This window comes from Sus scrofa, chromosome 6, assembly GCF_054392235.1.
Source record: "Sus scrofa isolate SSC_HxYL_T2T_F1_AM1 chromosome 6, Sscrofa_HxYL_maternal_Yorkshire_Landrace_v2.0, whole genome shotgun sequence".
Classification (NCBI taxonomy): domain Eukaryota; kingdom Metazoa; phylum Chordata; class Mammalia; order Artiodactyla; family Suidae; genus Sus; species Sus scrofa.
Genome location: NC_139388.1, coordinates 1,317,099 through 1,344,253, shown reverse-complemented (window position 1 = coordinate 1,344,253; position 27,155 = coordinate 1,317,099). Strand labels below are relative to the sequence as shown.

The 27,155-nt window shown below is 58.2% G+C and overlaps 1 protein-coding gene across 8 annotated transcripts in view; it reads right to left on the bottom strand.

The window, feature by feature from the left end:
• Positions 1-27,155, bottom strand: part of ANKRD11 (ankyrin repeat domain containing 11) — a 153,597-nt gene that overhangs the window by 83,405 nt on the left and 43,037 nt on the right. For 6 of the 8 annotated variants that reach the window (XM_021097040.2, XM_021097042.2, XM_084959199.1 and 3 more), the window contains exon 2: positions 6,066-6,150. The exons of the other annotated variants lie outside the window; for them this stretch is intronic. The gene's annotated coding sequence lies outside the window, so the exon portion shown is untranslated. The remainder of the gene's footprint in view (positions 1-6,065; positions 6,151-27,155) is intronic. 8 annotated transcript variants of the gene reach the window in all.

Here is a 27,155-nt window from a genome sequence, read left to right as displayed (position 1 = left end):
CTCCTGGAAGACAGGCCTGGCCGCCTCTCTAGCTCACAGGGCAACCGTGCGCCTGAGCCAGGACACAGGACAACGCCACGCGTCCCGGGGCAGAGGCGGCGCTCCCAGGGGTGCAGAACGAGAAGAGGTGGGGGAGCAGGCAGGCCGGGGAGGCCCAGAGAGAGCAGGGCTCAGACGGAGCAGGCAGGCCACAGGCAGGCCCTGTGCCCAGAGGCTCTGCGGGGAGCGAGGAGGAGGTCCAGGGAGGCCTGGTGGCCCTGCCACCGCACCCCAAGGGCAACGGCCCCACCTGACCAGCGTCAGGGCCAGAGAGCAAAGACGCCGCCTCCGCGGTCTGCAGGCTACAACTCATCTTCCGCTGAACTGCTCAATGACTACATCAGTGAAGAGCCCACGGAGCAGAAGCTCGGAGCAGCAAGCGAAGCTGTCCCCCCAGCCACAGAGGTCACCGCAAACACAGACAGCAGGAGCCGCTGGCACCCAGGCAGCCACAGCCATGCCGGTGAGACTCCGAGGGCACTGCCAGCTTCTCCAGGGGCCGTGGGTCCAGCGACGACTCTGCGGCGACTGGAAAAGGTGTGAACAGACAAGAGAAGCAAAAGACAGCAGGTTCGGGACCTTCAAACGGGCTCTGTCGTGAACCAAGGGACGCGGACCCAGGTCCTGCCTGGGCCTGTGCAGCTCATTAAGCACAGGAACCTGCCCAAGGCGAAGCGGTGCCCCCCGCCCGGCGCCTGGGCCAGACTCGCAGCCAGGCGCCAGCAAGTGCGCTCCCTCTTTAGCGAGAGAAGGGCCCCGAGACCCACTCACTCTGCCTGCGATCGGCTCTGGAGCCCTGAAAGCCCAACTACTCCCCATCCTCCAGGCCTGGGGGCTGCGCATAAAGCGCGGACGTGCTATCGATTCCTTGGGGTGTGTGCGGGGAGAAGAGGACCTAAGCAGAGGTACCGGCCGTCTGTGCCTCTCACAGACATCAAGGCTTCTGAAGGGTACAAACCAGCCGGCACTGCCGGCGCACAGGCGCCAGGCGACACAGAAGCCCCAACCCGGAGACCCCTGAGCAGAAGCCTGGAGTAGCCCCCACCAGAGAAGAAAGCCAGAGAGGTGTCCTGCAGGTTGGGGTAAAAAGAACAGCCTCAACACAAAGAAAAGGGATTTTTAATGAAAAGCGAGAGGGTTTTAGCCTAAGGAGGTCAGATGAGCTTACGCACCTGATTACAGCTCTCCCTCTCGCTCCTCCAGCCCTCGGGTTCCTGCCCCTGCCCGGCCTCTGCAGACACAGCACGCAGCACATGCAGGGCTGTGCAAGGAGTGCGTGAGCACCACCTTCCATGCCGGCTCCGCTGCGAACGCGGCCAGAGCCCTCCACGAGGGGTTTCTTAGAGAAAGGCCGTGCACACGGCCAAGGCCACGGGAGCAGACCCTGCCCAGCCCCAGCCGGGGTGCCTGCCGGCACCATCGGGCCAGAGACTGGAGCGCTGCTCTGCTCTGCTCCCCTTTCAAGCTGGTGACCCTGGGGGCCCTCGGCTCCACCTCTGCATCCCTCACACAGCTTGGGGGGCGCCTCGCGACAACTCGGACTGCAGAGGACTCTGCTGAGCAAACACCGCACCCCCGCTTCCAGCACACAATTCAAACCTCCCCACCACCACCTCTGTGGCACTAACAGAGCCCAGACCCTCCTTGCAATGGCAACACAAACCACGGAGGTGCCTCTCTAGACTGAGCAGAGACCGCATTTCTCAACAGGCCCACCCACCAAGGCGCCTCCGGACTCTCCTGGCCACTGGCCAAGCCCCAGACGCGGGCCCTCCATCCATTCCCCGCCTCCTTCCTCCCCCCAAGATCCAAGCGGGCTGCAGGGGGAGCTCCTGTCCCTGCGCTAGAGCAGGAAGGCGAGGTGGGCTTGGGGTGGTTCCAGCAGTCAAGCCTAGAGCAATTTTAACAGAACTTGGGGGGCCTACTGGAGGGCAGATACAGGCAAGTCTCTCCACCTCAAATACAAAGCCGGGAGGAAGGCTTTAGGCAGCTTCCACCTGGGATGGCATTAAAGGATACAATCAGCACGGCTCCTCGAGAGCCCCTGCAGCCACCAACGGAGGGGACAGGTGCCGGGAGAAGCGGGGCACAGTCTGCAACCCTTCCGGCGGCCCGCCTTCCTTCCGCCTGCGGCTGAGCCCCAGGCCTGGAGGCCCCGACGGCCAGGAACACCCCAAGGGGGAGGACAGGGCCCAACAGCCAGGACCCAGAGCCCCGGCACAGACCCTGCGGGGGCACAGGCTGGGCTTGGACCCTCCCTTTCTGCTCCGACCTGCCTGGTTCCAAACCCCCTCCTCCCTGGGCACCTCAAACCCCCGGAAGGAGAGGACCTGAGTTCTCCTGACCCACAAGGGCCAGGGCGGGGGAGCCTGAGAACTTTTTCAGGGCGTGCATATGCGAACACAACTGCCAGTTTTTACATGAGCGAAACGCATGCGTTTAATGAAATCTGCCTTAAATGACATCCAATATTTTGTATTTTCTAAGGGAGCCTAAAAACTCTAAAATTACTCAAACACTCTAAAATTACTATAAAAATTTATCACATTCAAAAATTCAGAGGAGTTCCTGTCGTGGCGCAGTGGTTAACGAATCCGACTAGGAACCATGAGGTTGCGGGTTCGGTCCCTGGCCTCCCTCAGTGGGTTAAGGATCCGGCGTTGCCGTGAGCTGTGGTGTAGGTTGCAGACGCGGCTCGGATCCTGGATTGCTCTGGCTCCGGCGTAGGCCGGTGGCTACAGCTCCGATTCGACCCCTAGCCTGGGAACCTCCATATGCTGCGGGAGCGGCCCCAGAAAAAGGCAAAAAGACAAAAAAAATAAAAATAAAAAATCAGAATACTCAAGTTATATGGCATAATTAGCTATGCATGTTTCTGTGAGAAAGAAGCGAAATGTGCTTTGTTATCTACTGTTAAATCCTGACAAACGTTTTTGTTAAAAAGGCAACTGTGTTATTAGCATCAGGACCTTCAAGCTCCTGGCAACCTGGAAATGCAGCCCAGCCCAACCTCTGCCCTCGGAAACAGCCGCCAAGCCTCGGGACAGACCCTCCAGCGGCCACATGTGCTGTAACCATGAACTGCCACCGCCACCACTGCCCAGCTGCCACCTGGGTGATGGCAAGGTCAGCAAAACGCCACTCCTACCACGCAAGGGGCAGAAAGACCTGCCCAGAAGGGGCTCCAACACCAGGCGGCAACACGGCCTGTCAGGAGGGCGCCAAGGACAGGACCCTCCCCGACCCCCGCCCTCTAACCCCAGGTGGGGGCAGCAGGCAGAGGGACTGGGCACCTGCAGTCCACAGCTCTCTCCAGGGAGCTCCAGGGACACAACAGAGCAGGCCTGTCACAGCTCTGCACACCTTGCACAGTTCCACACTTCAGTGAGGCAGAGAGAGGTCATTTTATAATAACTAGAAATGTGGCACAGCATTAAAACTTGTGACTGACTGCATCGTACACCTGTAACTTACGTAATACCATACCGTACCTCCGTTTTTAAAAAGTAATCACTTTCCTATTCCATTTTACTTTAATTTTAGGGCCACACCCGTGGCATATGGAAGTTCCCAGGCTAGAGCTCAAACTGGAGCTGCAGCTGACGGTCTACACCACAGCCACATCAATGCCAGATCCAAGACATGCCTGCGGCCGACACCACAGCTCACGGCAACACCAGATCCTTAACCCACTGAGCAAGGCCAGGGATTGAACCCACACCCTCATGGATACTAGTCAGGGTCATTCCTGCTGAGCCACAACAGGAACTCCAAAACAGTCCCTCCTTTAAATAGAAGTGTTCCATTAAAAACATAAACCATTAGGGCCAAGCCTCATTCCGAAAGACAACTGCCTTTATTATTACAACAAGCCACTCTGAGACACCAGCGTGTTTCTGGAAACATAATTCAAAACCCCTGTTTCCCAGTAAGAGACTGTCACATCCCTGTGCGGGGCGGGGGTCAGGACTGCTCAACACTCCCCCGCCCCCCGCCGGTGTGGCAGCCTCACTCTGGCCCTGTCCACAGGCGCCTTTGGACCCAGGGGAACAGGCCCTCAAGAGCCACTTCCACCGCCTCACTTCTGACCCTTCTGCTTGACCAAGAAAGGTGTTAACCAAGTGAGAATGACGCCAGCTGTCAGATGGAACTAGAGTGTTTTGCTAGAGACAAGAAACCAAAAACTAAACCTAATTATTTTAAAGCTTCTATTTTCACTGAGCTTTCGTTTCATAAACAGTGTCACTTACTCTCTAAAGAAACCTTTAAAATGAGTCTCGCCACCATCGGTTCACAGGGATGGGGGGAGGGGGACCCCCCCCCCCAGGAGGAACCAGACCCTGGAGCCCCAGCACTTCCGGAACACCTCAGGGCCAGCCCAGCCCAGAACCCACCCACGCCAGCCCCACGGATCCCCAGACGGGAGGCGAGAGGCAGCAGGAGACTCCTCCCCGGAAAGAAGCATCCTACATCCCGTCTAAACGGCTGCCACTCGTCCTTTACGAGGCCAACTTGAAAACCACCAGTTACGAATGACAGAAATGACCACGAAAAAGCATCAGAGAGCCTACACAACCACCCTCTTCTCAAACTGTGCCTTGTGATGCCAGAAAGGACTTGCGGGTCCGGGAGGTGGGCTCCCTGCCGGGCAGCCGCACTGGCACCTTGACCTCTAGTCAGTCCAGACACTGTGGGCTTTGGAAGACCATCGTGATGAGCAGGAAGAGCAGAGTCGCGGGCACAGAGGGAGAAACGGCACTGGACGTCAGAGCACTACCACACGGTACCACCAAGCGCCAACTCGGCCACGCCGGGGAACCTTTCCCACGCGAGCACACCTGCTGCTCTCAACCCACCCGCGCCGTCGGCCAGCCCCAGAATCCCGCAGCGGAACTGCTCCTAACTGGCTTTCGTTTCATCGGGGCTCACCAAACACGAGTCGACTACTTCGGCAGCACACTGTTCTTCCTTGTTGGAGATCAAGGCCAATGTCACAGGTGCCCCTCTGCCCCATCTCTCCTGAGGCCAGTCCTGATGTCTCAGGCTGTGACGACCGAGGTGAATGCACGGGCACTCCTGGGGGGTCCCCAGCCCACCACCGTCCTGCCCTCCTCACCACCAGCACCCACACGCCGGGCTGCCTTAGACCACCCTGCGGACTAAGAGGGACCAGTCCCATGCCAACGTAAGAGACACCAAAGGCCCTCTTTCCATCATGCCTCATCCGGCGCCAAGGAAATACCGTGGCCCGTCGAAGGGGCCGGCCAGGTCCACTTCGAAGGGGCCTGAGACAGGGATGGCCGCGAAGAAGGATGAGGGAGGTGTCTTTCCCGTCTGCTAGAAACACCACCACAACCGGTAACACACTTTGGGACAGTCTGGTGGAACACACTCACACCTGCCCAAGGCATGAAAAGCTAAACGGCCCAGAGTGTTCTTTCCAACGGCTACTCGTGAAGAAAACACCCCCCCCACCCCGCCCCAAGGCGCTCGGTCAGGCCAGGGCTGCGGGAGAGCAGAGCCCGTTCTGGCGAGGAGGCCCGGGGGCAGGGCGCTACGGAGCCCTTCCGCAACCCACCGCTCGGGCTGGCACGGGCTGGCCTCGACCGTGGAGGAAAAGGACCAGCGGCTCCTTGGGGCGCGGGACACGGGGCAGGGCACAGCCCGGCCGCCACCGCCTCCCCAGAGGGGCCCACGAGGCCTGCCCGGAGCCAGCGGCCTCCCGATCACAGGGGGCTGGGCCAGCAAGTCGAAGGGCACCGTCCTTCAGAGGCCAGGCTGCCGGCCCGTTTCACGCTTCCCAGAGAGCGCCTGGCACTGGGCCCGAGGAGGCTGCGTGTGGCCCGCGCACGCTCACCTCCGCCGACACACGGCGCGCAGCGAGTCCACGCGAGTCCAGGACGACGCCCGCGCCTCCGAGCCCCGCCCTGTCCGCCCGAGACGAGCCGCGTGGCGACGTCAGCACCACAGGATACTTCCTCTCCCAAACCAACGCAGAGGCCACAACGGGGCAGCAAGGCACTTACCGATTCCATAGCTGCAGGCGGCAAAGGCTGAAGAGGGCTGGGCAGCGAATAAATCCACAGCGGCGCCCGCGGCGCTGAGCGGACCCTGAAACACAGCACGGCGTCAGTGGCGTGGGCAGGCCCCCCAGGCCCCTCTCAGGGGCACCGGCATTCCCTCTGCGACCACCCGCCTCCCTCTCCCGCGACCGCAGACGGGCCGCACGCTGCGAAAACGGGCGCTTGGCCCCCGCGTTCTGAGGGCCCTCCCCACGCACACCTCGGTTCTCAGGAACTGCTGGCAAGCGGCGCTCAGAAAGGCCAAGTTCAGCCCCCCAGAGCGCCCGAATGCTGCCCCCAGAAACAGGGCGTCGGGCCTGGGGCCCTCAAAGGTCCGGCCAGAGATGCTCTCCTCACAGAGTCTGCTGGAAATCTCACGATTACGACGCCTCTGTCGAGTTACCATCATGCACCCTCTGAGGACTTCCTGTCACGCTCAGAATGACACCTAAACGCCCCCACGGCCACCTCTGCAGCCCCCCGCCACCTGGAGGCCCCCTCGGCACTGCCCACGCTGCCTGCCGCTCTCAGTCTGTGCTCCCCCGTCCCTCTCAGGGAACAGTCCTGGCCACCCTACACCCACTGCCCCCTCCATCTAGCGAGGGACCTCCGCTCAGATCACACACGGCCCACGTGGTTCCAGGTCGGAGCTGTGTTCCCACCTCCTCCCAGCACAGCACAGGACACTCGGGAACAGGGGCAGCCCCCGAGGGACGTCCCTGGGACGGAGTACAGCCGTGGCCTCCTGGGCAGTGCAGCACAGGCCCGCGATGTGCCAGCAGAGGAGCCCTGCCACGCGCCCCCTCTGCGCCTGCCCTGCGGGCACCATGCTCATGACGCCGGCAAAGCCCCAACGCCCAAGGAGAAAGGGCTCCGAGGGCACGGGGAGCACCTGGCATCTTCGAAAGCACACGAAACCTTATCTATGTGACGTACACGAATACAGTAAAACATCAATGAAAACCCAGCAGTTATAAATCTCAAAATAACGGTTCCTCCTGGGAGTGGGGTGTGGAGGCCCCCAACGGGGGAAGCACCTCCAGAAGCCGGCAGTGCTGGTGACGCCGGCTGCCTAGAGCCCGGTCCTCACATCTGCACCACGACAAGCCCTACAGCTCACACCAGGGGCAGAGCACCCCCCCCCAGCTCCGGCAGTGACGGGCTGCAGGCCCTCGTCCCTCCACGCACTGCTCCCTGGACTGCGTGACTGGTCACCGCTTCATTTTGTGATGGACTGAGAAAATGTATTTCTGGAGCTCCCGTCGTGGCTCAGTGGTTAACGAATCCAACCAGGAGCTGTGAGGTTGTGGGATCGATCCCTGGCCTCGTTCAGTGGGTTAAGGATCCTGTCTTGCCGTGAGCTGTGGTGCAGGTGGCAGATTCAGCTCAGATCTGGCATTGCTGTGGCTGTGGTGTAGGCCAGTGGCTACAGCTCCGATTCAACCCCTAGCCTGGGAACCTCCATATGCCGAGGGTGTGGCCCTAGAAAAAACAAAAACGAAACAAACAAAAAAGACAAGACAAAAGAAAAAATGCATTTCTATCCCTCAAAGCTAGGAGTCCAAAGGTACACCGACAACTAAAAACATTTTTTCATTCATCAAATATTTTTACATTCAAAACAAAGCAATTCCAACTATTTGAAGATAAACCCAAAATCTAGTATCAAAAAAGGGCAAAAAGCACAGTACACAATTTTCCAAAATTCCGATAAAACAGCTTCTACTGAGAATCCTCTCAAATGAAGCACATGCCAGAAACCAGGAAATCAAGGCACCACCTGCCCCACCATGTGGACAGTGTGATGAGAGAGGGCACACGTGCCACAGTGACAGACACTGGACCCTCTGAGAGCTCGCACGCACAGCACAGCAGCAGTAAGCAACAGAGGAGAAGCAGCTCCATCCACACCCATGTCCCCACAACCCAGTCTCCAAACACGGCTGTGCAGCATCAGGGGACCTGCGGGCCACCGGGCGGTGGGGGGGCTTGCAGACGGCGGCGCCCCGGCCTGCGCTCCCGTCCCGGAAGACCTAGGGGTCCGCCCTGTGTGTACAGGTGTGTAGGTGTATTCTGCAAAGATGGATTGAGACGGCCCTGTCCTTAGATTCCTGGTACGTGATTTTTCAGGGCTGACGTCAGCATTCAGGACTAACCACCACCACACACAGAAGAGCAGCTTCTCATCACACTTTGGTTTCCCTGAAAAGCAGTCAGTCAGTCACTAAGCTTTTAACTTCTCCTAGCTTATGACGAAAAGGAAAGCAGCAAACGGTAACAGTTAGGATTCAGTTTGGAATGAAACCCGAGTTTCTCAAACCCAGCGCTGTCACCTGGGCCCACCAGGGTGCAAGAAGCACCTCCCCACAGTGGGACAGCAGAATGTCTCTGCACACTGTCACAAGTCCCCTGAAGGGCAAAATCCTGTGGGGAGAGAACCAGTGCTCTAATCCAACTGGTATTTTACAGATAAGGAAACTAGGCCCAAGTTAAGAAAAGTGAGGTGTAAAAGAATTAAAAAAAAAAAAAAAATTTAGGTCTTCGGGAGTTCCCGCTGTGGCGCAGCAGAAACGAATCCAACTAGGAACCATGAGGTTGCGGGTTCGACCACTGGCCTCACTCAGTGGGTTGAGGACCCGGCGATGCTACAAGCTGCAGTGGAGCTCGTGTGGATTCGGCTGGGCTCTGAGGGGGCTGTGGTGGAGGCTGGCATCTGCAGCTCCAATTAGACCCCTAGCCTGGGAACCTCCATGTGCCACAGGTGCGGCCATAAAAAGACAAAAGACAAGACAAAGTCTTCAATCACCGGAGGTCACGCAGGGAATTAAATCAAGATGAAAACAAAACCCAGGTCTTCTGGGAGTTCCCACTGCGGTGCCAGGGGATCTCAGCGGCTCTCCAGAGCACTGAGTTCGATCCCCGGCCTGGCACAGTGGGTTTAGCATCCAACACTGTTGCCGCAGCTGCAGTGTCAGGTTGCAACTGTGGCTCAGATCTGATTCCTAGGCCAGGAACTCCATATGCCTCACGGCGGCCAAAAAAACACCAGGCCTTCTAAAGGTCTTTTCACCTTAAGGAAAAATACTTAGTAACTGACTCCATTATTCCTGGAAGACAATACAAATTAAGAGTCTCTAAAATACACCTTTTGACAGAGTAACCCCACTTCTGGGGAAAGCATGTTGAAGAAACATCCTAAGATACGAAAGAGCTCGAGTAGCAGACATGTTCGTATCCACGTCACCACCGCCACGATGGGCAAGCCACAGGCTCAACGAGAAAGAGCAGACTCCACGTACCACTGCCAGGCCTCTGGCTCCCGCCCAGAGGCCGTGGGGATGCGGGCCCAGAGGCGAGCGGCATCCAGCAGGCTGGGGTGGCCAGCGAGGAGCTGCGGGGACTCGGCAGTGGACAGCACGGCCGGGGGCCGGGCCGCCTCTCCAAGAAGCCACAGAAAGGTTCCGGGAGACGCCCAGCGGGACCAGCAAGAAGCCCAGGACGCCACAGCAAGGGCCGAGGAGGTGCAACCCGCATGAGGAAGACGACGCGCCCTTCTGAGACAAACAAGGAAATGTGTGCACACTGGCGTGGTCGCCTCTGGATGGAGGGCGTGTGTGACGCAAGGCTTAACCTTCCTACTCACCCCATCTCACCAGGTCCTCCAAGGAGGAGCTCTGCCCCAGCCCTGGCGATGCCGGGACGGTGCGGCAGTACCGGATCCTTCAACCCACTGTACCAGGCTGGGATGGGAACCTGCCCCTCTGAAGCACCCTGAGCCGCTGCAGTTGGATCCCTAACCTGCCACAGCAGGGGCAGAAAAAAACTTAGTTACCGGAAGTTCTGCCCTGGTGCAGCAGGTTAGGGATCCAACTGCAGCGGCTCAGGGCGCCTCAGAAGTGCAGGTTCCCATCCCAGCCTGGTACAGTGGGTTGAAGGATCCGGTACTGCCACACCATCCCGGCATCGCCAGGGCTCGGGTTCAATCCCTGGTCCAGGAACTTCCACATGCTGCTGGTATGGCCATAGAAATAAATATTTTAAAAAATTTTAAGTTGTGAAGAAACAGCCCAACCTCATCTCACTTACGCACAAACTGACACCGAAGCGCTGCCTCCCTCCCTCGGCTTCCGCCCAGGCTCTCTCCACGGAACGTCACCGGCCATAGCACACTCTGTGCCCAGCACGCAGCCACCTGCTTGCGAGGACCCCTGAGGGTCGGGGGAGGACCAAAATGTCACCAGGGACAGTCGGTCTCTTCTCCTCCAACGTGTTCTGGAAGACTGTACTTGGACAGCTGTTTAATATTAAATTCACTTCCATTTTTATTCATCTAATCCTAGAACTGCTAAGCCTGGCTTCGGACCAGCACCCGCACACTCGGTTCCCAAGCACTGAGCCCAGCTCTGGCCTCCCTCATGCCCTGCGCCACCATCTTTCAAAGTGCCCCAAATGCCAGGAATCCAAATTCACCTTGCTACACTGGCCTTAGCCCACAGATCTTAAAACAGAGACCCGTTTTTCAATCCCATCTCACGTGGAACTACAGTTCTCATGAGCAGAAACCAGGGTCGAGACAAGACTACCGTGGGAGCCCCGTGCAGGGAGGTATGCCACACACACACACCAGGTGACACAGCAGCATGAGCACCCCGGGTCCGGGCGGCGCTCGCACGAGAGGCTGCAGGCTGACTTCCGCGTTTCCTTCCCCGATTCCTGCAGACGTGCTGGCGAGGGTCAGTTCCCTCTCGGGAAGCTGTGCGCAGAGGAGCTCAGGGCCAGAGCTGTGGCCCTCCTGTCACTAAGTCCAGATACAAGCAGGAGGTGGCGACACATTTCCAGGTCTGCACGGAAACTGGCTAAGGCACCACGTCCACACGCAGAGCAGAGCACCAGGGCCTCTGGTGCCAGCCTGAGCCTCTGGACAGGACCATCTGGGGAGGTCAAAAACAGTCCAATTATTTCCACGGAATGTTCGGAGCAGTTTTATTCCTAATTCCCCAAAACTGGAAGCAGTGCAGAGATGTGCTTCAACGGGGGACGGTAAATGAACTGTGGTCCGTGGCGTCAGGAGGCAGCGCTCAGCAGCAAAAAGGAAAGGCCACCAGTGTGGCCACAGGTCAGGGGGACTCCAGGGCCCGCAGGAGCCAATCCCGGAAGATTACACCTTCAAGGATTCCACGCACATGGCAAGATTTTAGAAGGGCAGGCTAGGTGGCACCAGGGTTAAGTTAGAAAGGCTCGCTAGGTGGCTGCCAGGGTTGAGGTTAGAAATGCAGGCTGGGTGGCTGCGAGGGTGAAGGTTAGAAGGGCAGGCTGGGTGGCTGCGAGGGTGAAGGTTAGAAGGGCAGGCTGGGTGGCTGCGAGGGTGAAGGTTAGAAGGGCAAGGAGACAAAGCAGAAAGGAGGTGGGTGTGGCTGAGGAAGTGCAGACAGGAACAACCCTCGTGGAGCTGGTGGACACAGGACAACACAGGGCAAGACCTGCCCCTCCTAAGATTCCAGGGCTGTACCCGTGTCCACACCCTGTGCATTTTTACAAAGTGTCACCAATGCAAGAAACTGAGCAAAGTACCCAGGGGGTCTCTCGGTAGTATTTCTTACAACATGTGAATCCACAATCTCAATTTAAAAAAAAAAAAAGGTCTAATGTTGGCAGCTTCCTATGGTTTAGCCTGACATTAACTCCACTGAACCCTCCCAACAATACCTGAGGCAGGCGACACTGTTACCCCCACTCTGCGCCTGAGACCTCCAAGCCCCCGCGGAGGTGTGCAGCCTGGCCAAGTGCTCTGTTGAGCGGCGGGCCAGGACTCAGACCCAGGCTGACCCCAGAGCCCACACAACCACCGTCTCCCAGAATATGGACAGGAAAACTCACGTGTCCATGTGGGTCTCACCGTGGCTTTAAAAACCACCCTAAAATGCAGCCAAGAGGCCCCAGGGCACTGCGTGAAAAACAGCGGGGAGCCATGCCCCACTGTGTCCCCAGCCACAGAAAGACAGGGCCTGCAGGGCACAGGGCCCCCGTCCGGAGGTACCCAGAGTACGCAACTCAAAACCTCGCTCTGCTGTGGGGGGCGGGGGGGCTGGTCAGACTGTCGCCCTGACCTTCCGTTGCTGTTTCAGGAGGGGCACTGTCGCCGTGTGGGGGTGTGGCGGAATGAGAGGGAACAGGTGCGGAGACAGTGTCCAGAGCCAAGGCCGGTGGGAAAGAAGCTGGACAACTCCCCTCTTCAACTCCAATGCTCCTTCTTCACCACAGGACAATGCAAACAAGAAGCAGAAAAACTGGTTCTCCTGTGGCTCAGTGGGTTATGGATCTGGCATTGTCACTGCTATGGAGCGGGTTCAATCCCTGGCCCAGGAACTTATACATGCCACAGGTGCAGCCAAAAAAAAAAAAAAAGAAAAAAAAATTAATGTTTTGATTTTAAAAGATTAACTCTAAATAATCAAAAAAAAAAAATGGGGGGGGGTCTTTTTGCCTTTTCTAGGGCCGCACCTGTGGCATATGGAGGTTCCCAGGCTAGGGGTCGAATCAGACCTGCAGCTGCCCGCCTACACCAGAGCCACAGCAAGGTGGGATCCGAGCCACGTCTGCAACCTACACCACAGCTCACAGCAACGCCAGATCCTTAACCCACTGAGCAAGGCCAGGAATTGAACCCGCAACCTCATGGTTTCTAGTCGGATTCATTAACCACTGCGCCACAACGGAACTCCCTAAAAAGATTAATTTTAAAAGACAATTCTCTCTTGCCGCAGCACAGAGGCAGGAGGGCATGGGGGCAGCGAGCCTGGGGCCCCAGGGCAGAGGGCCTCTCCTGCCCTGGCCCAGCCCCCAGAGCCTGGGAAGGGTGGCCTCTTACACCTCTGGACGCATAGCAGCAAGGGAAACACTGCCAGCGCGAAACCGGGAAACTGCTGAAGATGGGGTTAAACGCCTGGGGTCAAAGCAGGGAAAGACACCGGGCATGCCCGTGGAAAAAGGCCCTAGACAGGGAGGGCGGCAGTGCTGGCCCTGCAAAGCCAGCTACCCGTTCGCGGCGGGGACACTGACAGCCGGACTCTGGGTCAGGAAGCCCCCGGCTCCCTCTCCCCGCTCACACCGCAAAGCGCACGGAGGACAGCGGCGCAGATGGACGCCCTGGAGGACAGGACGGAAGGCGGCTTCTCTGCGGGGCCCAGTCAGACCACAGGTCGCCAGTCTCGCCAGCACAGAGCGACTCAGCGCTTCCGGTCAGCACGAGGCTCAGAGGACAACACTCCAGAGAAAGCGGGACAGCTGTCACCTGCCACCAGGGTGCGCCCCAAATCCCAGCCGCTGAGGACCAGGGTCTGGCATCAGGTCAGCTCACAGGAATCGGGGTTGCGGCCACCCCACTGCAGCCGGGTCAGCGATCCTGTATCTTCTCAGCCTCTCACAACTCTCTTGTCCTAGTCCCACAAAAGGCCTCATCCGAGGACAAGAGCCCACCCCGTGAGGTCACTGTTCGCAGGCCACACGCACGTTCACACGAAGCACTAACAGAAGCCGAGCGCCCAGCCCTCAGGGACACAGGCGGGAAGCCACAACCTACCTCGTCGGGACACAACTAACGCTGGAACTAAACCGGGTTGTCCAGCTAGAAACCTCACCTCTCAAAAACACAGGAGTTCCCATCGTGGCTCAGCAGTAGGCCGGCAGCTGTAGCTCCAATTCGACCCCTGGCTGGGAACCTCCATGTGCCGTGGGTGTGACCCTAACAAGCAAAAAAACCAAAAGGGAGTACAGGAGTTCCCGCCGTGGTGCACACGATCAGCAACAGCATCTCCGGAGCGCTGGGACACAGGCTCCATCCCCAGCCCAGCCCAGTGAGTTAAAAGAGCTGGTGTTGCTGCAAGCACAGCTCAGATCTGTTCCCTGGCCAGGAACTCAATATACCTGCCATGGAGTGGCCAAAAAAGAAAAAAAGAAAAATGAATACAAACCCCTAAAAGAATCTACAAGAAACAATGAGAACCGGTAAGCGAGCCCAGCCTGACAAGACTGCAGGTCACAAGACTAGCGGCCGCAGTCGGCTCTACTTCTACACACAAGCAGTGAGCTCTCCCAAAGGGGAATTAAGACGGGGCTGCACCAAAAGGCACACAACGCCCAGACGTGGATTTAACCAAAGAGGTACAAGCTTTGCACAATGAAATCCCCCAAAACATCCCGACGGAAATTCAAGACGACCCAGGTGGGTGGGAGAGCCTGCGCTCCTGGGTGGGGGCAAGGCTGCCCAGTCATCCCCCGTGTCCCCCCCGCCAGAGACCCATGGCTGCGACACAGCTCAGCTGCAGCTGCCTTTCCCCAAACTGGCGAGGGCCCTGGACGATTGCGAAGACTGTCACAGATGCCGTCCTTTAAACACTTCACACGGGGCCTGTCCAAAACGAGCTGGGTGACAGCTCCCAGCTCAGAAGGCCGGGGTTGAGCTGCTCCTCCCTCCACACGGGAGCACAGCATCCCACCCACAGCTCTGCTCCGCGGGCGTTCGGCACCCAGGACAAGCCACCCACCCTGGGGCTCCAGCAGCCCTCGCTACACCCCAGCACCAGCGCTCCAGGGCGGAGCTCCTGCTCAAGGCCCAAGTCCAGGGCGTCAGAGACACAGCCAGAGTCTGCGGTCCCACCGAGGAGACCACGCGTCCCCACCCAGAGGCCTTCGGCAAGCGCCACAGCCCAAGCCAGCTCCGGCTTCCCACCCCGCTCCTCCCCACTCCCGCCTCAGCCGGTCGGGCTACCCCCATGTCACCCCCCCACCCCACCCCCACCCCCGTGTTTCACGGGCAGCCGAGAGGGGGACAGAGCCGGCCCAGCCCACCTCTGTGCACACCTCATGCCTGCCCACAGCTCTCACGGGTCTTCGAGTGTGTTTGCCCGTGTTCTCCCAAAGCCAGACCCGCCCACACGAGAGGCATCACAGGAAAAGGCTCACTCCCTCCTCCACGGGAGGCACCCCAATGTCTCCTGCTGGACCCCGGTTGCTGGAGGTGCTTGGTGTGAAGGTGGGTGTGCCTCCTGGAGCTGATTTCACGGCCCCTCCGCACGACAACCCTGCTGCAAAGCCCCAGGACACGGGCAAGGATGGTGCAGTCCCCGCTGAACTCACAGGAGCTGCCCCTTGCCCAGTGCAGCCCCGGGCAAGCTCCTACTCAACCCTCAGCAGCACACTCAGGCCTCACTCCCTTCCTAACCTCAGCACCATCTCCCAGGCCATCCAGAGGGACGGGCACAGCTTTCTGCTTCACACCCTGCTCCCGCCTGGCTGCACAGCAGGTGCTGTGTCCATCTCCCAGGCTGCATCCTGGGCTCAGAAGCCCTCTCCACCTACCTAGCCTGTGACCATGAGCCCCAGCTGAGTGGCCGTGCCTGGTCGGCTCCGGGCAATGACCCAAGACTGCTGACACCACATACTATCCCTCGGGCCCCCTGATGCCACCTCAGCTCCAAATCAGAATGTTTCCGTGAACAGTGTCCACGTCCTTCTCTGGAGATGGCAGGCAGCTCCCCTGACTGTTCGCCAGGTCACCAGCGCCTGCCTCCTCCCCTTCACCGCCACCCATAAAACCTCCAAGCTAAAGCATTACAGGTGCAGGAGAAGAACAGTTCACTAGGCCCGATTCGAGCAAGAGTGAGACAGGCGCATCACCCTTGCGGGGCAGAGGGGCTGGTGTGGGGAGGGAGGCGCCGAACTACAAACCTCCTGCTTCAGCCACGGGGGTGGGGGACAGGACACGGTACCCAGCAGGACTTTCAGCTCTGCCCGCCGCCCGGCCGGCTCCACCCTCTAGAGAGCCCCAAGACACAGCACCCGTACTCCACACCCCCACCCCTCCCAAGAGGCTCTGCCCGCCTGTGTGCCCGGGGCTGAGAATGTAAACCTGTTTTGTCTTTTTCTTCCTTAACCCACTGAGCGAGGCCAGGGACTGAACTGCATCCTCAGAGACAACGCTGAGTTCTTACCCTGCTGAACCACAACGGGAACTCCTAAAACTGGGTTTTTTTAAAGCTTTCAAAGCAAATCTAATAAATAATCACTCATCTACGCCCCCTTTCTCACCCAAACCCCCAATTACGAAACTGTGGGAACAATCCCAGAAAGCACTGTTTCTCAGCCGGAGAGAGAGTCTCACTCTCCCTCTAAACCAAGTCAGAGAGGCCTCCTTGGAGAAGAACACAGACACGACACGATTCCACGAGAGGCCTTTCGGCCAGGAGCACAGGCCGCGAGAGCCCAGCCGGGCCAGAGTCCAGTGAGCGCCCCCGCACAGGCTGCCCTGAGACAGGGGTCACCCGCAGCCCCGCTCAACATGGAGACACAAGGACACTGGTCCAGCAACCGGGCCCTAGCCCAGCTACTCGGCCAACCGAAAGCCTACCAGCCCTGACGCTACAGGGCACGACCCATGTCTCCTGGAGCCCAGACGTGCACTGAGAGGCAAGATCCAAACCTCATTCGTTCCCAGGGTGCAAGGAGATGGGCCAATCAGACTGGCCATGCCACACACCAGAGGACCTGGGACTCAAACGCAGGTGACGACCCCCAGGCCTGGGGTGAGGGAGCGTGTGACGAGCAAGCTCTGGCTACGCTCCGGGCGTGGGAAGATTGCGCAAACACACCCACCAGCACGGCAACCCCGGGCTGAAGTGCAAGTGCCAGGGCAGAAGGGCTGCAGGGCGGAGGGCAGGCTCGTCAGCAGGTGTGCCCAGGGCCCTGGTGACTCACCCTGGAGACGTCACCCACTCCCAACCCGCGATGGCCGTCTGTGTTCAGTGTGTCAGCAGAAGGCCCTTTCGCCTCCAGGTTCTGCATGTGATCCAACATGCTGGCAGGCCTGCCTCTAAGTCACTCAAATCTCCAGAACAACCCTGTTCCAGAGACAGTGTTAAAGCGACCTTTTTGCTGCCAAGCAGGGAGACGCTGGCACATCCACCCAGGTTCCCCCAGCCTCACAGGAGATCCCTGGCCCCCGCAAGCAAAGCGCAGTCTCCATTCAGAAAAGCGGAGTAAAACGTTCTATCACAACAAAACCCCAGGTTACTTTCCCGGTAGACAGCCTCCCGCCAGGAGACGGTCCAGAACCCAAGACACACTGTTTCCTAACGAGCACCACGCAGGCCCGCAGACGCCTGTCTGGGGACGAAAAGGACACACTGGGTGACGCTCGGCAAGAAGGGGGCTCCAGCTGTGGGGGGCGGGGTCAGCAGCTCAGATCCAGCGCGCTCAGAGGCCCTTAAACCGACCCTCGGAGTGAAATGCAGGACAACAACGTGCAGAAAACCTACAAACTCAGACGGCACGCTTCCAACAGTGATTTAATTATCTTAAACTATTACCAGAGGGACCTGGCCAATTATCAGGTGAGACATCCCGAAGAAAGGTGAGATGATGGTCCTCCTTGAAAAGAAGTTACGTTTCACTCTTTGATAGACTGACTTGCTTCCTCTAAGTGAATAAAATTCTGAATTTAATATATATTTATCAACAGTATCTTTCAAAAGATGGGTGGGGGGGGCGTCCTCAAAGTAGTTTCATTTAAACGGAAGATGGCCAGAGCTGATGAGCTCAGCATAACTTGTCCCCAATCTCCTAAAAGGTGACACGCAAGAAAGGAGCATCGAATAGAAAAGTAACACCCACCCAAGTCTCATTTGCTAAGTATGCTACCGTTTTCAAAACAGTGAAATGAGCTAAGTGAGATTCCTTGAGAAGCAGCCCAAAGTGAAAAACAAAGGACCAGTGCTGTCTCTAAACTAAGATGCGATGTCCAGGAGTTCCCGCTGGGGCAGAGTAGGTTAAAAGCCCTGCATTGCCACAGCGGTGGCGCAGGTTGCAGCTGCCGCTCAGATTCAACCCCTGACCCAGGAACTTCCACATGCCGCCCATTTATAGACTGGGGGGCAGTGGGACACCCAACTCTCACTCGGTGAATCAGAAGTGACACTGATTCACCTCCCGACAGAATAAGAGAGAAGAGCCACACGAAGTCTTCAATTACACACCACACTGGAGCCCTGACTGCCAAGAGGCCTGGTTTCCTCCCCCAGCAGTGGGATCCAGGGCCCTGGAGGAGGCCCTCCTCCCAGCACGTCCTCTCTCCCCCACGCCCAACCTCGCCCTGGGTGGGCCACAGGCTCCCCTGCCTGCCGCCCACGTCACCTCCGAGCCAGCAGCCCCTCAAGCCTCCTGTCTCAAGCCTGTCATCTCCCGGAGGCCCCAGCCCTGCTGCACACCTCCACCGGCTTTGCAAACACAGAGCCTCCTGGCCTGCGGGCCTCGCTGCCACGGCTCCACTGCTCCTGACGCCCCGGGAGCGCCGGCGTGTGGCCCTTCCTGCCGGTCGCCTTCCAACGTGCCTTCATGCTGGAGCCACGGTCCACGGTCCTGCAGCTCCGTGGGGGCGACGTCTGCAAGGGCAGACCACCAACCCCGGGGTCTGACGGCCGTCATGCAAATTCTGACCCTGCCACTGTACTGGCCGTGCCCTTTGGGTTCATGCCAGCAGCCTGTGGTTCCTGGGTGTAAAATATAAAATGAGTACCCACAGGCCGACTGCACCTCTAGAGAGCGAGAACTACCAGCACACGAGATGAAGACGAGGTGGCGTCACCAGAGCAGACAAGCCGACTGACAGGACGCATCGGGGGGGCCTGGCTCAGGGCCGTCGGCACCGCCGTCAGCACGCACAGAACAGCCAACTCACGAACGAGGCCAGGACCACTGGTCTTCCCGGGAAGACGGTGCGCAGTCGGGCTCGTACAAAGAATTACTGCAGCAAGATGAACGGTCCGATGCGAACAGCAAAAGCACCACCCTTCCCAAGGACGGGACGCCGTCTCTGGGTCCACGCACAGGGCGCCCTGACGGAGGCGCGCGGGCTTCTGAGGCAGGCGTCCGTCTCCAGGCGCCCAGGAGAACGCGCCTTCCCGTCCATCGCGGAGGTGGACAGGAGCACAGAGACCGTCACCTCAGAGCATGACACGTGCCGTCCAAAGCGCCAGCACGCGCACGACGGGAACAGAACCCTCACTTCCCTGCTCTGCACCACGCCCCGGTGCTTCTGCTAACGGAAGACCTTCTGGGCGATGGACAGGAGGGCGGCACGGGCAGCTCTGGGGAGGAGCCACGGGCACCACCTCCAGGACCTCTCGACCCAGAGCCCCACGTCCGTGCTTTCCTCCCCGAGAGGCAGAATCGAACACACATCCCCTCCGGGTGTGGCAAAGGAACACCCAAGGGACCCAATTCTCCACGGGAAACGTGACGACAGACCTGAGCGAGAGAACCCGGCGGAAACGCAGAGCCACACGGAAGCCGAGCGGAAGCTTACAAGAGCGAGCGTGTCAGGGAGCAGGGCTGTGACGCGGCCACACGGCCCACGAAGGAGCGCCCACCCTGGTGGGCACCAAAGGAGCCGACCCTGAGAAAGGCCCTCCCTCCACACCCTCGCAGCCGGGCCTGGGGCAGGCAACAGCGAGCGAGCCCGGCCCGCACAGCCTCCCGGAGGCCCGCCTGCTCGTCCTCGGCGGAGCTGAGCCACACCCACCCTTTCCACCGCGCGATCTGTGCCCTGACTCCCAGGAGAGTCGCAGAGGGATTCAGGGCACGCCGGGACCAGGGGCCACAACAACGCACACAGTTCCCCGCTTCCAGCCCCGCGCGTCCCTACGCTCTCCCCGCCTCCGTGCAGGCTCCTGTCTTCGAGGGGACAACAGATGACACACAGCACAGGCTTCCTCCAAACCTCCAGTGCGCCGCTGCTACACAACGGACGGATGGCTATCAAACAGCGTCTAAGACGACCACGCTCCCGTGGGGCGGGCCGACAGTCCGGGAGAACCAAGGAGGATGCCCATCAGACAACAGCAAGGCCCACCGCGGGCCCAGGAGAGCCCCGGGCACAGAACCTGGAGAGGGTGGCAGGGCCAGGCAGGGGCGGCCACCCTGGGGTGAGGACAGTGCCAGCACTTCCTCGAGTCCCGCCAGCACCTCGCAGGGGCTCACACCCTCTGGGAGCCAGACCTAAAACACTTCAATGAATTTTCATTCTGAAGAAACTAAAGAAATTCTCAAAACAGGCTCTATTACCTACTCTTTTTAAGATCTTGCTAACCCATCGCCAGAATATATTCTGCCACCCAAGTACAAAAGTCATAAAAAAAAAAAAAAATCAACCTTCAAAAGAAGAATTATTTCAAAGATGTGCGACTGACTCGAAACAACTAATCCTACCGGGCATAATCAACTGAAGCCGCGTGCCCAGCGCCGCCACAGTGCCACTTGGCGTCGGCCCACCAGAGCCGCTCGCGGAGGGCTGCCCTTCAGGTACCCTCCCTACAAAGGGCTTCCCGACTCCACTCAAGAGCCCGGCCTGGCAGTGCGCTGTTGGCAGATTGCAAAACCACTTACTTCGGTTTAAATAAGTCCAAAGTAAAAGTCTGTCAGTTAAAAATCCTTGCACTGGAAGCAAATTCAAGATCAGTTGTGACTAAGAACCTAGAAACATGCCTTTTTTAGAAAGTAATGAGCAGTAATTAAACCTGTGAGGAGTCAGAGCCGGGCCCTGCGTGGAGCAGCCCGAGCTCAGGCAGAGGGGCTGCGGGACCCACGGCGCCGGCGAGGGCCCGAGGGACACTCCACACGCGGGGCCCCGGGAGAGACGCGGGCTCTGCCTCCGTCCCTCAACCTGGGGCTCAATCTCCACAGGCTACGTTCTCCTCTAACTCTTCAACACACAGCTCAGAGGTTCCCAGGGCGGTTCAGCAGGCTAAGAACTCGACATCATGCCCCGGAGCACACGGGTTCAATCCTTGGCCTGGCTCAGTGGGTCACGGATCTGGCGAGGCCGCAAGCGGCAGCACAGGGCACAGACCGGGATCAGATCCGGTGCTGCCGTGGCTGTGATGCAGGCCGGCAGCTGCAGCTCCACTTCGACCCCTAGCCCGGGAACCTCCACATGACGCAGGTGCAGCCCTAAAAAAACAATAATAATAATAATAATAGTAATTTAAAGCTCTGTTGTTAGATATGATGGACTTTATTTAGGTAACACTTTGGCAACCCCACCTCAGAAAGCCACCTGTTGAGAAGAAGCAAAGGCTTCTAGACTCTTGCTTTCCCTGGAGTTTCTACTCAAAACTAATGCTGAGTAAAAAAAAAAAAAATTCTATCAAGTCTCTCAAGAAACAGCTTATCCAGACACACCGTCCTGGCTCTCTCGCAAATGCCCCAGGTTTCAGGCCAGAGCAGACCCTCTGTTTCCTGGCTGCAGGGTCATTCAGGACTGTTTCCAGAAGACTCTGTCAGCAGCCCGCAGAGGAGGCCGCGTCTTACAAAAGGGCAGACCGGGGCTGGTTCAGCCACGTGCCCACCACCTGCCAGGAACGGGGCTGGGCGGCCCCCCGGCAGCTCGGAGGCCTGGGCTCCCGGGCCTCCTCCAGCCCTGTCTCGGCCCGTGCGCCGCCCCCGGCCAGCCCGCAGGGACGGTCCTGGTCGCTTCTCCCAACTGGCGCCATCACCAAGCGCTTGGCCACAACAGCCGGGCTCGCTCTCCCGCTTTCGCTAGAATGACAAACATGAGTTTTTACTCTAGCTAGTAAATCTGTCAAATGCCAACTACTCGACACCAGACTTGCTTCTACTCAGCAAAAGCTAACAGGTACCCGCACGCCAGGGCGTCAGGGGCCCTCCAGTCAGCAGTCAGAGCAGCACAAAGGCCCGTCGCCAGCACCGCCCTGCGCATGAGGATGCCAGGCCCGTACCCTCCTTCCCAACACGCGCGGAAACCCTTCGAGCAGCACCCTCCCCATCCGGGGCCAACCAGACCTGTTAGGCCCTTTCGGCAGGTTTGGCGAGCCCGAGAAATGAACCGATGACGGGCCTACGTACGAGGGAGGACGCCCTTTTCACACGCAGACACACACAGACAGGACGAATCGAGTGGGGGCACAAGACAGTGACCCATCACAAGACGGGTTAGGAAGCAGGTCCGCGCATGTGCTGAGAAGAGAGGCCTGTCCCTGGAGGCCGGTGTGCGGAGGCCGCTGCGCTGAGCCGAGCACCAGGCACACGTGTTCAAGCCTGCCGAGGCTGGGTCCACAGCTGATGGAGAGTGTAAGTATGACACCAGCCCTAACGCCCTTAGAGGGTTTCACCAAGGAAAGTAGTTAAATAAATCTTACACTTTTGCGTGACATAGTAACAAAACTCAAAACAGAAAAATACAGCTGTGCAACTTTTTAAAATATAAGCAAAATAAACAACAACCGTACTGGAAACCTTTACATCAAGAAGCAGTGGGCAAAAGCATTTAGCAGTAAGAGGGAGTTCCTGCCGTGGCTCAGAGGTTAATGACTAGTATCCATGAGGAAGCGGGTTCCATCCCCGGCCTTGTGCATTGGTTTAAGGATCAGGTGTTGCCGTGAGCTGTGCTGTAGGTCACAGGCTCGGCTCGGATCCGCGTTGCTGTGGCTGTGGTGTAGGCCGGTAGCTGCAGGTCCAATTCGACCCCTAGCCTGGGAACTTCCACATGCCTCGGGTGTGGCCCAAAAAAGACAAAAAAGAATTTGTCAACAAGAAAGGTTTCATGCCCAGAGATGCTCTCGATATAATTTCCCCTGAAAGGTTACCCTAAACAGATGGAAACTGCTAGCAGCTGCTGGCCTGAAATTTCTTACGCATGAAAGCCTTTGTGTGGGGGAGGGAGCCAGTCATCTGAGACCCCCCCAACCATGAGAAGAGAAGTGCAGCCAGACCCCCGGAGCGATCACCCTGTGGAAAGTAACACGAGGTCTTTTCTGTCGGAGGAAATCTTGGTGCCTCCATTTTGCTCCCGCGCCCCTTCCTGCGACCCCCTCCTCGTCCCCTCTTCTCCCAGGAACAACCCGTCTCAAATGAGCCAACAGGAAGGATGTGAGCCCTGACGGGACCCGCAGGAAGGGGACAGGGACATCGCCCGCGCTAGGGACAAGCGGCGGGGGGGGGGGGGGGTCCTAAGTTCGGCGCGCGCGCGCTTTTTGGAGCACCCGCACCTCTCTGCACAAGTCAGGAGCCTTGTTTGTCACTTCTCCCCCTGTTCATGGGTCCCGTTTCTCGACGCTGACGGTCCGAGCCATTCCCCAGCAACCCCAGGACCCAGCTCCTCGGACCTGGAGTGGTGAGACACAGGGACACGCAGGGACCTGAACGGACAGGACACGGGAAAATGCACCGCACAGACCCACTTCCTAACACCAGGAAAAGCTGGTGGCACCAAGTGGAGCCAGAGGGAGGCGCCGGCAGAGGAGGCTTCGGGACACCCGGGCTGCGGTCCAGGCCTCCAGACCCAGCACACCCAGGGAAACCAACAGACCAGGTCCCTGGTCCACAGGCACCACCTCCCTTGAACCGTAACCCCCAAACCCTCCCTGGGACCAGTGCCCAAGCCCCCAGGGAGTCACCCCCGCCTCCTCCAACTGCCGGGAACAAAAGAGAACAGGCCTCACGAACACAGTGACAACATCCTGCCCTACAGTCAAGCCCCTACTCTGACAGCTTGACAGCCTCTTTACTAAAATCAGGAAACAGGTGTAGTTTTTTAAAAAGAAAGATTTTTTTCTTTCTTTCGTCTTTCTGTATTTTCAGGGCTGCACCCGTGGCATATGGATGTTCCCAGGCTAGGGGTCGAATCAGAGCTGTAGCCGCCGGCCTCCACCACAGCCACAGCCACGCGGGATCCAAGCCGTGTCTGCGACCTACACCACAGCTCACGGCGATGCCGGATCCTTAACCCACCAAGCAGGGCTAGGGATCGAACCCGCATCCTCATGAATGCTAGTCTGTTAACCACTGAGCCACAACGGGAACTCCTAAAAAGAAAGATCTCGTAAAATATTTTTTTGAAAGTGGACTGGCCTGGGATCCGGCATTGTCACTCTGGCGGCTCAGGTTCAATACCTGGCACTGGAAACGTCCACAGGCAGCGGCAGGCACGGCAAAAAGAGGAAGGGACTGGCCTGGCCTAGCACACATCCTGCAGCAAGTGGGCAGTAAAGAGCATACCGGGTTTTGTCTTCGAGGAGAAGCACGCACAGGCCCGTCTCAGGGAACAGGGCTTGACAGTTTTCACAATAACCCTTAAAGGTTCCCTTCCCGCTGCGTTTAGCACAGGACGTAAGATCCACTCCTGGTTAGACACGATTTCAAGCGAGGCGCTGCCGTGATGGAGATGAGGGGGAGTGGGCCGAGGACCCCAGGCTGCCCGACCCGGGTGGGGCTCCACCGAAGGCCAGGCCTCCGGCACGCGCGCTTCTCTGAGCAGCTACCGGCCGCCAGAGGCCCGGGTGCTCCAGTCTCTGCCACTGCGCGCAGGAGAGACTCCAAGCACACAGACGGTAGAGAAGAGGCAGCCACACTGGGGCCGGTCTACGCGAGGGCCTCTTCAAACGGGTTATTCTAAACGCCTGTACACACGTGCACGCGACCACACCTGGGCTGCACACACGTACACCCACACGCATTCCACATGCAGGCTCTGTCAACGGGGAGTGTGCTACCTACACACTCACACGCGTTACACCCACACGCGCTGCAGACACGCATGTTAGACTGCCGCACACATTCCACGTGCACACAACTGTTACATGTACACCCACACGTGTGGTGCTTGCCTTCTTCAGCCCTGGAAAGGCAGAGCCAATATCTGAGCTGTGTCTGCAACCTACACCGCAGCTCACAACAGAGGGATCCTTAACCCACTGGGCAGGGACGGGGATCAAACCCACGTCCTCGTGGACACTAGTTCGGTTCAATTTCACTGTGCCACAGTGGGAACTCCCCTATTTAGGTGTTTTTATAGAAATTCGGGTGTGGGGAGTTCCTGTGGTGGCTCAACGGTTAATGAAGGTCGCAGACATGGCTCGGATCCCACATGGCTGTGGCCGCAGTGTAGGCCAGAGGCTAGAGTGCCAACTGGACCCCTGGCATGGGAACCTCCATATGCCACGGGTGCGGCCCTAAAAAGGCAAAAAAAGAAAAAGAAATTCGTGTATAGATAAAAACATATCAAGTTAATCACTTCAGGAATTCCCACTGTGGCTCAGCAGGTAAAGAATCTAACTAGTGTCCATGAGGACGCAGGTTTGATCCTCGGCCTCGCTCAGTGGGTTAAGGATGCGGTGTTGCCAAGAGCTGAGGTGTAGGTTGCAGATGCAGCTCGGATCCAGCTTGCTGTGGCTGCGGTATAGGCCAGCAGTTGTGATTCCAACTGGACCCCTAGCCTGGGAACTTCCATATGTTGCAGGTGTGATCCTAAAAAGACACACACACACACACACACACACACTTAATCACTTCATCTTCTTCCTGGAATTCTTTTTTTTTTTTTTTTTTTTTGTCTTTTGTCTGTTGTTGTTGTTGCTATTTCTTGGGCCGCTCCCGCGGCATATGGAGGTTCCCAGGCTAGGGGTTGAATCGGAGCTGTAGACACCGGCCTATGCCAGAGCCACAGCAACGCGGGATCCGAGCCGCGTCTGCAACCTACACCACAGCTCATGGCAACGCCGGATCGTTAACCCACTGAACAAGGGCAGGGACCGAACCCGCAACCTCATGGTTCCTAGTCGGATTCGTTAACCACTGCGCCACGACGGGAACTCCCTGGAATTCTTTTATATTTTAGAGACAAGAAGTTGTCAGGAGAGAAAGTTAAAATAACTGAACTGCACCAGAATACAACTATATTCTGATTCTGAAGAAGTCTCAGAAACTCCCAAGCCAATTCTCAACTCCACAGTGCGCAGCCAGATGCCCTAAGCCCCACCCCAAGCTGCATTTCTGCAGAAGGGCTGCAATGCACCAGATAGCAGGGATAATCCAAAGTCAGTCAGAAAAAACCCACGGTCCTAGTGACGAAATGAAGTTGACTTACACGAGCCCTCGCTCACACAGCCCCTCCGGATCCACACGCCAGATGAGGAGAGCGCGGTCACAGGCCGGAAATAGCGGCCCGAGACCGCGAGGGTGGGAGGCGGGAATCCGGAGGCTCAGGTTAGTCCAGTCTGCGATCTCGCTTCACGTGGGCCTTTCCTCGAAAAGCCTTTTATTAGAGACCGCTCCCAGCAGAGCAGGCCTGCGGGAAGTGGGTGCCAAGAGCCCCAGCCCTGGGAAACAGAAGCAGAGTCACTTTCCACGCATGTATGGTGGTGTGCGTGCCCCAGGGGCCATCAGGCAATGGTGGGAGGACCGGGGGCCAGCAGGATCCTCGGGGCCACTCCCTGTAAGCAGGATCGCACCCCAGGAACCAGCACCATTTCCCCGAATGGGCCAAGCCAGGACCAGCCCAGGGAGGTCCAGCACGGAGGGCAGCGGGCGCACTCCTATGGGGGAGGGGCACGGTCCAGGGGGACAAGGCGGGCTGGCTGCACCCCTGACTGCGGAACAGCCACCCCATGCTGGGCGGCATCCTGGGAGTTGCTGTGCTGCCTCCTCAGCTCCCAAACGAGTGCCTCGCCTTCAGCACCCGGTGAAGAGATGAGCACCGCAGAGTGAGACGAACAAAGAGAAGACAGCACGTCTGGGCACACAGAAGCATGGGTGTCTGGGCACACAGAGGCATGGGCGTCTGGGCACACAGAGGCATGGGCGTCTGGGCACACAGAGGCATGGGCGTCTGGGCACATTTCTAAATCTACTCACATGTATATATTTTTATTTACGTATTTATTTTGCTTTTTTTAGGGTCCACCCGCCACATATGGAGGTTCCCAAGCTAGGGGTCGAATGGGAGCTGCAGCTGCCAGCCTACACCACAGCCACAGCCATGTGGGATCCGAGCCATGTCTGTGACCTACCCCACAGCTCAGGGCATCGCTGGATCGCTGACACACTGAGCAAGGCCAGAGATCGAACCTCACCCTCATGGATTCTAGGCAGATGCGTTCCCACTGCACCACAACGGGAACTCCCTAAAATCTAACATATACCTGCCCCCGCTTGCTGCCTCATGCCCGGGCAGGCACTGAGGGCTCCATAACTAGACACAAGCCCCCA